The 10,692-nt window shown below is 38.1% G+C and overlaps 1 pseudogene across 1 annotated transcript; it reads right to left on the reverse strand.

Annotated features, from left to right (window-relative positions):
- Window positions 1-1,366: 1,366 nt before the first annotated feature.
- On the reverse strand, window positions 1,367-10,402 carry LOC311615516 (ferritin heavy chain-like; annotated as a pseudogene). The gene is made up of 2 exons: window positions 9,741-10,402; window positions 1,367-1,457 (listed from the first exon to the last, which is right to left on the reverse strand). The product of its transcript is annotated as a ferritin heavy chain-like (transcript).
- Between the last annotated feature and the right edge of the window lie 290 nt (window positions 10,403-10,692).

The following is a 10,692-nucleotide window of genomic DNA, read 5'->3' on the forward strand; positions in this document are numbered from 1 at the left end:
AACTCCCATGAGACCAAAAACCCCATCCCTATTAGACCAATAACTCCCATTACACCAGACCCCCCCTTCTATATTAGCCCAATAACCCACTGTAGACTAAGACCCCTCCACCCCTATTAGACCAAGACCTTAGTACTGAGACTAGCCCACAACTCTACCCCCATGAGACCAAGACTTCAATCCCAGCTTCCTCCCCCTCCGAGAAAATGACAGTCCTGCCTGCCCCACCCCCACCCCCTGCACAGGTATACCTCAGGGGAGGGGCTATGGGGTTGACAGTACCCTCAGTCCTCTCAGGGTCTTCTCCTCCGCCAACGAAGACTGAGTTGTACCCGCCTCAATCCGCAGATGAAAGTCTTCACTCCCTGGAAACTGCCAACACAGAAATGAGGGAATAGAACGTTGGCGTCAACAATCAGACCTCAAGCCTGTGAACACGCATGCGCGGGGCGGAGGTGGGTGGGGTCAGGGCACACGGTGGGGGAGTCAGGGCGCTGCATTCTGGGAAGTCCACTTGGTTGGGAGCCTGGGAGTCCCCTTTCCGCAGGTCTGAGAGCCCAGACCTGGATGGTCAGCCTCGCTTCTCTCCTCCAAGACCTGAGGGTGGGGGGAAATTACTGCACCTCTCTGACCTTAGTGTTGTTTTCTCAAACATGCAAAGTAAAACTTTTTCAATTGTATGGGCGCTATGTAACCACTGTCATGAACATAACCAACAGTATTCCACAGTGATTTAAAGATTGAAATGTTCCGCATATTATGCACCTACCTCCTACATAAGCATACAACTTCTTGTGTTTTTTTTTTTTAAATAATTTTCTTTCTTTATTGATTACAGTATTACATATGTGTCTTTATCCCTCCAGTGCACCCAACCCATTCATACCCTCTCAACCCTGGTGGCCATGTCTAGTGGTTAGGCTAATATGTATGTACCCATGTCCTTTGGTTGACCTCTTACCCCTAATCCCATGGGATTCCTACGTCCTAAGTAATTTTAAGGGTTTTCAGATCACACTCTTCTGGCCACCACCATTAGACAAAGAACCACAACTCCCATGAGACCAAAATCCCCCATCCCTATTAGACCAATATCTCCCATTACACCAGAGCCCCCCTTCAATATTAGACCAATAACCCACTGTAGACTAAGACCCCTCCACCCCTATTAGACCAAGACCTTAGTACTGAGACTAGCCAACAACTCTACCCCCATGAGACCAAGATTCCCCCCTCACACCGTCCATTAGACCAAGACTTCACTCCCAGCTTCCTCCCCCTCCCGGAAAGTGAGAGTCCTGCCAGTCCCCCCACCCCCATCCCCCAGGTATACCTCAGGGGAGGGGCTACGTGGTTGACAGTACCCTCAGTCCTCTCGGGATTTTCTCCTCCGCTCCTCCACCGCCAAGGAAGACTGAGTTGTACCAGCCTCAATCCGCAGATCGAAGTCCTCACTCCTTGGAAACCCCAACACAGAAATGAGGGAATAGAACATTGGCGTCAACAATCAGACCTCAAGCCTGTGAGTGAGCACGCATGCGCAGGGGCGGGTGAGGGTGGGGTCAGGGCGGCGGAGGGGGGAGAAGGGTAAGGGTTAGGGTTAGGGTCAGGACGCTGCATTCTGGGAAGACCCCTTGGTTGGGAGCCTGGGAGTCCCCTTTCCGCAGGTCTGAGAGCCCACACCTGGATGGTCAGCCTCGCTTCTCTCCTCCGAGACCTGACACCCTGGAGGTGAAAGCAGCTATTAGCTTTGCTTACTTTATGTGTGATTGCATGTTATAGAAATTGAAAAATTAATTAGTTGTGATTTGGACCAAAAGAGAATCCAGTTGTAGCATTTATTCAGGTCTGTGCAAGTGATCCTGATCATTTTTATTGTGTCTGCTTCCTATTTAAAAGAAATATTTGTTAATAAGTGTCCATATTTATTTAAAGTCACTTTGAGCTTATAGGTAATGTAATGTTCACAACTGGTTTATGGGAAGGTGGCTTCCCGATCCAACTGTTCTAGCTTCCCCTTGAACTTTAGTGGTATGACACCACAATTTTCATAACTGTTCTTAACAGTCTTTTTACTCTTCCTATGTAATGTGAATGTAATTTTATATTAATTCTTCTCATTAGGCCCATTTTTTACTTATGGCCTTTATAAGCCCTATGGGAAGTATTGATCACCTGAAAAAGTAAGCTTCCATTTAATAAACTTTGGACATGGCTTCACTTATTCATATCTTCATTCCCATAAATAATTTTGCATACTTTTCTCCTGAAAAGTGCTTGGGCAAATATCTTTAAAAGTTTTCCTAATATTTGATAATCTTTGAGGTTGTTTTAATGCTATTTATAGTCAATTTAATATTTTAATCATTTGTTTTTAGCCATTGGAATTACAGTTGATTTTATATGAATCATGCATTCAGCAATCTTGCTCAATTCACTTATTAATTTTAATATATGATATGTAGATTGGAATTACATAGTGTAGAAATATATTCATTCAAAATGTGAATAATTGCAGTTTTATTTCATTTTTTTTGTTATCCTTATATTTTTTATTTTTTTGTATTATTGCCCTACATAAATATTTAATTGAAATGATGCTAGGGATCCTTTTCTCATTCCTGATCTCAGGGGATGTTTTAAATATTTTAGCACTTATTATAATATTAGCTGCAGTTTTATGAATTTTTTATAATCTTAAGTGGGTGATAAGTTATGCCAATTTTTGTATCTATTATAATATTCACACTATTTTGTTCCTTTGTTTTATTGCAATAATATGATTTCAAAGTTTTAATCCAATAAAAATTTATTATAGGCTAAACTCCACTTCAATAAATTTATGTCAAACTTGATGTAACTTTGGATTCAATTTGTTAACCATATGGTGTTTTTTTTGTTGTTGTTTGGTTTGTTTGTTTTTTTGGTTCTTTTTGCACTTGGTTATGAAAGATATAAAGCTTTGATGCTGTTTTTTTGTTTGTTTGTTTTGTTTTTTGTTTGTTTTTTTTAAGTGATATCCTTATCAGTTTTGTGTAAAATTTTTACAGCCCTCATCAAACATTTGCAGGGGTTGCTACTATTTTTATTTTTATTATCCGCAATATCTCCTGTAAGATTGGTGTCATTTCTTTCTCAATTATAGGGGAAAATTCACCAACTCAGTCACCAGAAACTGGGGATTTTTATAGAAGATATTTCATTGCAGGTTCATGTTATTTAATAAGCATAGGAGTACACAGGTTTCACATTTCATTTTTGGTTAAGTTGGGTAAGACTTTTTATATAATTTCAATTTTACTGGAATAAAATTGCCTATATTTTAGATTCTATATTGACATTTCTCATGTAAATAATGTGTTACTTTCTTGATAATTTTAAAAATCATAATGAAATATCTTTCTCTGTAATTTTTTCCCTGGAATTCTAATGTGTTTGTCTTTGATTTACCTGTCCCAGTTTTCTTATGCTTAATTTTACATGATACATTATTTCTCTATACTATTACTTTAAACCTTACATTATCCGTCAATTTAAATTGCCCCTCATATAAACAGTGTATACTTGGGACATTTTTTTGTGTGTGTCTGAAAAACTTTGCCTTTTAATTGGAATATTTAGAGTTAAAAATAATATTTCTATTAATGTAGATTGATATATAGTTGTCTATCTTGTCCTTTATTTTTCCATCTCTTTCTATTTACCTTTTCTTTTTGTGCCTGCTTTTGTGTTTATTAAATAATTTTTGTTATTCAATATAAATTCCTCTCTTGGGTTTTTATCTGTGGTGATTTAAAAACATGCCTTATATTTTTGACACTCCCTTGTTTTAAGAGATAGAATTTATGGCCCCTGGGACAACCTTTTTTTAAAATATATTTTTTATTTATTTCAGGGTGGAAGGGAGAGGGGGAGATAGAAACATCAATGATATGAGAGAAAAATAAACATTGATTGGTTGCTTTCTACACACCCTTAACAGGAATTGAAGTTGGGATCCTTCGGTCTGCAAACCAGTGTTCTATCCACTGTGCCAAACAGCCAGGGCTCCTCAGCTACCCTTAGTGACTCTCATAACCAATTGTATGCAGCAGTTTGGGTGCTATGCAAATTCCCAGGCTGAAGTTCCAATCAGCTGTCATTACCAACTGCTACCAGTGGAGGACACCATCTTGGACCTGCAGCCCAGACTCTTCTTGCATTCTTGTGATTCTGAGTCTACCACATGTTGGTAGCAATGTGATTTACAGTTAGTCAAGCATAAAATTGTCTCAGGTTTTGTTGATGTGGCTGTGTCTTATTGAATTCTCAGTTTGGAAGCAGAATTTTGATAGATGTAGAATTCTGGGTTGACAGTTTTATATTTTCTTTCAGCATTGGAAATATTCTTCTCCATTTTCTCTGGTTCTCCATGGATTCTGCGGAGAAGACAGCCATCTTATAAATCATGTTTTTTCTCAGATAGGTAATATATCTTTATTTTCAGATGTTATCAGTTGGTATACATTTGTTTACTTCACTGATATCGTTATGTTTCATATAAGTGCCTAATACATAGTTAAGTAATAAAATATCTCAATATCTCAATGCCAATATTGTGAGTCCAAATTATTCTCTTTATCTTGATAAAATATTACTTATAACAACAAAACATAGCAGAAGCAAAAGAAAATTTATAGGGAAAATATTTAATTTTTATTTCTTATTGAATACATATCTATAAATTGTGTACAAAATAAAATAATTTAAGTGCATTTCCAAGTAAAATATCAAAATTGTTTTTATAATTGCTCACATGTTGAGAAAACATAGAAGAAGAAATTAAAATCCTTTATAAAGAATAAAGTGACACTTGTATTACCTACAGCAAAATACTTGTTTTGGCAAACCATAGCCTATATCTGAAACTATTATGTAAGTATATTATGGAGTTGATTCAGTAACAGGCAATATATAAAACATAAGAGAAAGTAACACAAGTATCTATATAGTTTTAATACAAAAAATTGTTATTCCAAATAATAATTAAATGATAAACTAACCAATGGAATAGTAAAACACAACAATTTATACAGCATAAGCATTATCTTCAACAATTATAATAACTATGCTTAATAATTGGTGCAAATTAAATAAGTAATATTCTCTTTATCTTGATATCAGATTATCAAGAAATGTTAAAATGGTACTGATCTTTTGGAAATTAATTTGACATTTTTAACAAATTCTTCTTTTAAAAACTAATTTGACAGCTACTCAAAATTAAGCATACATTTCTGGTTATAAAATTGGCAAAAAGGCTATTTTAAAATAAATTATATTGTTTTCATTTCATGGATATTATGTAAATTCTAGAGGCCCAAATGCACGAAATTCGTGCAAGAGTAAGCCTTTGTAGCCTACAGACTTATGCTTTTGGTGGGGTCCCTTGGCCTGGCTGCACCCTCTTGCAATCCAGGACCTCTCAGGGGATGCCAGATAGCCATCATCAGCCTGATCCCCACAGGCTCGATCCAGACAGGAGGAAGCCTGATCCTGTGCATTGAGAGTCTGTCCCCTGGTGGTCAGTGCACATCATAGCGACTAGTCAACTGGTCGTTTGGTCATTTGGTTGCTTAGGCTTTTATATATATAGATACAACCAATTAGGTAGATCTTTCATAGTTATAGATGATATATCTATGATATATTGCTAATAAAAAATAAAGCAAATTAAAACTTCACTTGTGTGTACATGTATATAAATAATTATGTAAATGCATATTTATGTATATAACTATTTATGTACATTTTAATTATATAAATCTTATATAGTCAGATACTTTCATTTTTCAAAAGTAAACTTCAAAGAGTGGATTGCTGGAACACAGGGTTAGGGTATCTCTAAGTTATTTTATAATTTGACAAATATTTGCACCAAGATTATACCACTTTACATCCTATCAACATTGTGTCTCCTTCACTCTCCATTCTTGCTAGCACTTGTTATGTTCAGTATTTTTAACTGTAGTCCTTCTCATAAGTGTGCAGTGGTATCCCATTGTCTGAATCGCATATATGTAACCAAGGCTTAGTTCTTTTTTGTGCCAGGTATCCCCAGTAAATATAGAGAACAGATCAAAGGCCTGATGTTAATCCTTTTATACTTTTACATGTATGGTTACTTTTAGTGCATGTTGGATTCTCTGTATGAAGTTCTACAGAGGAAATTGCAGGCTCTGGGTGATATTTTTTTTCTTCCAGGGACCATTTCTTTCATGAGTCCTTTTCACCTTGAAACCAGCTTTTGAAATTGGGTCTCCAGTCTTGTTGGAGGCATTTTCTATTTCTGGTTCATGTAGATACTTAGGGCATAGCCCCTCAGGGATGCCAAAATAACCCACAAGGTTTGTTTTGTTTCATTAGCCTTCTGCCTGACTGGGTCCTGAGCTCAATATTTGTCCCCTGAGTTAGTGAGAGTGCTGCTCAGGTGCTTAGCCCCTCGGCCTCAAGTTTAGACTTAGCATCTCCAGTGTTCAATAACCTCTTTTGAATTAGCAAATACTTCGTGGGGAAATGTGTTACCAAATTTGGATCTCACTTCCAGGGTCTCTCTTCTTCCTGAGATATCCTGTCCGTTCCATGCTTGCTTCCTTGAGTTTGATACCTTGACGAGATGTCTTTCATATATTTCCAGCTTTCCCAGTTTTTCTCAGCAGGATATTTGTGTGATTTGACTGTTACATGTGCTATTTGACTGTTACAGGTGTCTTCTCTAAGGCTATTTTTTTTAACTAGTTTTATGTAATAGGTGTTTTTATTGTCCCGTTCCAATCAATTTCAGTTTTATGTCAAAACTATAAACAACATTTAATTTTTATTTTTGGTAATTGTATATTCATTTTCAGTTGTTAAGAAATAATATAGACATTCTGTATACCCTATACCCAGTTTCCCCTAATTTTAACATCTGGCAAAACTAAATTACAGTATCTGAACCAGGATATTAACATTTGTACAAGTCAAGACATAGAACATTTCAATGACCACAAGAATCCTTGGTGTTTCCTTTTTATAGGCAAGTCCTCCTTGCCCCTTGGCCTATCCCTGACTTTTAGCAACTCCTAATCTGTTCTTCATTTCTATAACTTTTTTCATTTAATGAATATTTTACAAATTGAATCATTCTTTTTAAAATATGGAGCCCACACCCGTGGATGCGCCCTGACCAAGAATTGAACTGTGACCTCCTCATTCATAGGTCGACGCTTAGCTACTGAGTCACGCCGGCCAGGCGGTTTAATCATTCTTTATTGATCTTTGGGTTGCCTTTTATCACTTAGAATTCTTATCTGGAGTATCATCAAGGGTGTTGAATACAAAATGTTGTTGTTTTTATTTATTACTGAGGAGAATTCCATGGTATGGGTGTAATCATTTACATTTTGTTTAATCATTCACATTTCTTTCTTTTTTTAATTTATTGGGGTGATACTGGTTAACAAAATTATATAGGTCTCAGGTACATAAATCTACAACACATCATCTGTACACTGTGTTGTGTGTTCACCACCCCAAGTCAAGTCTCCTTCCATCACTATTTATTCTCCCTATACTTTCCTCCACCTCCCTTCATCCCCTCTCTCCCTGGCAATCACCACAGGTTGTCCATATCCACGAATTTTTCCTCCTCTTTTTCCCTCTATTGCTCAATCCCTGCACCCCACTCTCATCCCCCTTTACCCCAACAGCTGTCAGCCTGCTCTCTATCTATGAGTTTTTCTCTATTTTTGCTTGTTCCTTTTGTTTATTAGATTCCACATATGAGTGAACTCATATGACACTTGTCTTTCTCTGGCTTACTTCACATAGCATAATGCTGTCACAAACTGTAAGATGTCCTTATTTTTTATGGCTGAGTAGTATTCCATTTGTGTAAGTCACATTTTTAAAAACACCTGGGTGTTTCCAGTTTTTGGCTTTTATTAAAAAAAGTTGTGATAAACATTGCAGTACATGTTTTTTTTTTGTTTGTTTTTTTTTTGTAAACGTGAGTCTTTATTTCTCTGGGATAAATATTCCAAAGTACAATATTCTGTGTCATATGTTATTTACATGTTTGGTTTTTATAGAGACTGCCTAACTTTTTCAGAATGGCTGTATTTGATATTATAAGAAGCAATGTATGAGTTTGTCTGCATCATTGCCAGTATTTTATGGTATTTAGCCATTCTAAGTTGTTAAACAATTTTCATGTGATTATTTTCTGTAAGTATAAACCTTTGGTGGAATTTCTCTTCATTTCTTTTGACAGTTTTCAATTAGGTCTAAAAAACTTTTGTTATGAAAGTTCTGTATATGTTATAAATACCCCTTTATCAGTTTATGAGTTATAAATAAATTCTCACATTATGTAGCTTGCTGTTCCAATTGCTTAACTGATAAAACTGTTAGTATAGCTAAAGTTTTCGAATTTGATGAAGTCTAACTTATTAATTTTCCTTTGTATAGATTGGACATTTGCTGTGAAATCTATTGACTTTCTCTTCAGACCTAAGACCTGAATGTTCATATCCTATTTCTTTTATATATAAGTTTTACAGATTTTGTTTTACAACTAGATCTGTGATACATTTGTGTTGATTTTTTTTTTTGTATGAGATTTGAAGTTTAGACTGAGGTTCAATATTTGGCCTATGGATAGCCAATTACTTTAGTACAGTTTTGGAAAAGACTATTATTTTTCAATGGAATAGCTTTTGAAGCTTTATAAAAAAACAAATTGGCCATGTCATCTGGGACATTTCTAGGTTCCCTTTCTGTTTCATGGATCTATGTGTGTGTGTCTCTCTCTAGTAATACCACACGATCTTGAATACTGTAGCTATATAATACATCTTGAAATTGCTGAGGAGATTTCTCCATCTTTATTTTACTATTTCAAAAATTTTTTTATGTGTTGTAGATCCATTTTCAGTTCATTCATTCAATTTTAGAATGATCTTGTTAATATCTATAAAATACTCTAAATTTTCTTTAAGACACACATTTGATACATGCTGCACATTTTGAACAAGTTCATTGAAGTATAATCAATTTAAAATAAATTTCACAAAGCTATCATTAACAGTATATTTTTGAAAATACGTAGTAATGAAACCGTTACTGCAATATAGATATTCACTCCTCCCCTGCCAAGTTTCCTTATGGAACTCCTATTTCTTCTGTGTGATCCTTCACAAGCCCTTCCCCTTCATCTTATATGGACTTTGTTGTAGAAGCTTTTGCATAGAGATATCATTTCATTTTTTTTTCTTGTAAAAACTTCAAGGAACAGAATGTCTGCATTATTTGATAGCTGTGCATTTCGGTTATTTTAGAATATGCTAAAGTGTTATGTGGTGTGAATATACTGTTATACTCCCTCCCATCAGTATAAGAGAATCACATTTACTCTATCTCATGCCAACATTTGCTATGGTTAATATTTTTCATTGTTGCCATTCCAATAGGTATCTCACTGTTGCTCTCAATTGCCTGGGTGTAACCAAGTCTTAGTTCCGTCTATTCCAAAAGCCTCAGTGAATGAAGAAAATGAATTCCCACCCCCAACTCTGCAATGAAATAGGTGTTGTTTTCCTTCCCACTTACCCACCCACTTTTTTTTTTTTTTTACTTAAGAACCAATAATTTTATTTGAAGCAATGGTGAAGCTTGAACATATAAACTTAAGTGACCATTTTGTTCTCAGTCAGGCTCACTTCTCCTTGCTGGCAGCCAGGGTGAGCGCGTCGAAGAGGTACTCGGCCAGGCCGGATGTGGGGGCCCCCAGCTTGCGCAGCTGGGTGATATTGGCCCCCACACTGTAGATGAACTTCACCTCCTGGCGCAGGTGGTGGTGCTCCAGGAAGCTGCACAGGTGGGCTTGTTCTTGCTGGTGGCCAGCTGGTGCAGGCAGAGCAGGCTCTGGTTCACAATCCTCTCCATGTGCAGGGAGGTCTTCATGGCATTCAGGCCGCTCTCCCACTGGTTGTGGTCAGTCCTCCTGACATCTCACAGGCAGATCCGCACCCCCGCGCTGGTTCTGCAGCCCCATCAGCGCCCAGGCCTGCTCGCCCTCCTCCCTGGCCTGCCACAGGAAGAAGGTGGCCAGGTGCTGCAGGGCCTGATCCTGGCGGTTGAAGTAGACGGCGATGGACTTGTACATGTAGGAGGCGTGCAGCTCCAGGTTGACCTGCTTGTTGATGGCGGCCTCGCAGTGGGCATGGTAGTTCTGGCGCACTTGGGAGACGGGCCCCGCCACCGCCCCTGGAGGCACAGGGGCCACGGGGGCAGGCGCGGGGGCCATGGGGGGAGGCACGGGGGCCAGGCCGGGAAGCATGGGCAGCAGGTGTTCCGGGGGTGGCCCTCCGGCCAAGTACATCAGCAGGGCCTTAGGGCGCGGGCTGAGGGGCGGGCTGCGGGGTGGGCAGTGTGAGACAGGGGTTCCCGGGTGTGGGGCTGCTGGCCACTGGCAGTTGGCTCTGAGGTGGGACCAGCCCCCTTACTTTTTTTTCCCCTTGATTTTTAAAAATGTTTTTATTTTATGCTTTATTTTATTGATTAAGATATTACAAATAGTAGTACATGTGTCTCCTTTCCTCTCCCCCATTGACTCCCCCACCCGCCTTCCCTACACCCCCCCCCCCCCCCCGCACGCAAAAAGTCAGGGGT

The sequence above is a fragment of the Pipistrellus hanaki genome (genome assembly GCF_964339955.1).
Source record: "Pipistrellus hanaki genome assembly, chromosome: X".
Classification (NCBI taxonomy): domain Eukaryota; kingdom Metazoa; phylum Chordata; class Mammalia; order Chiroptera; family Vespertilionidae; genus Pipistrellus; species Pipistrellus hanaki.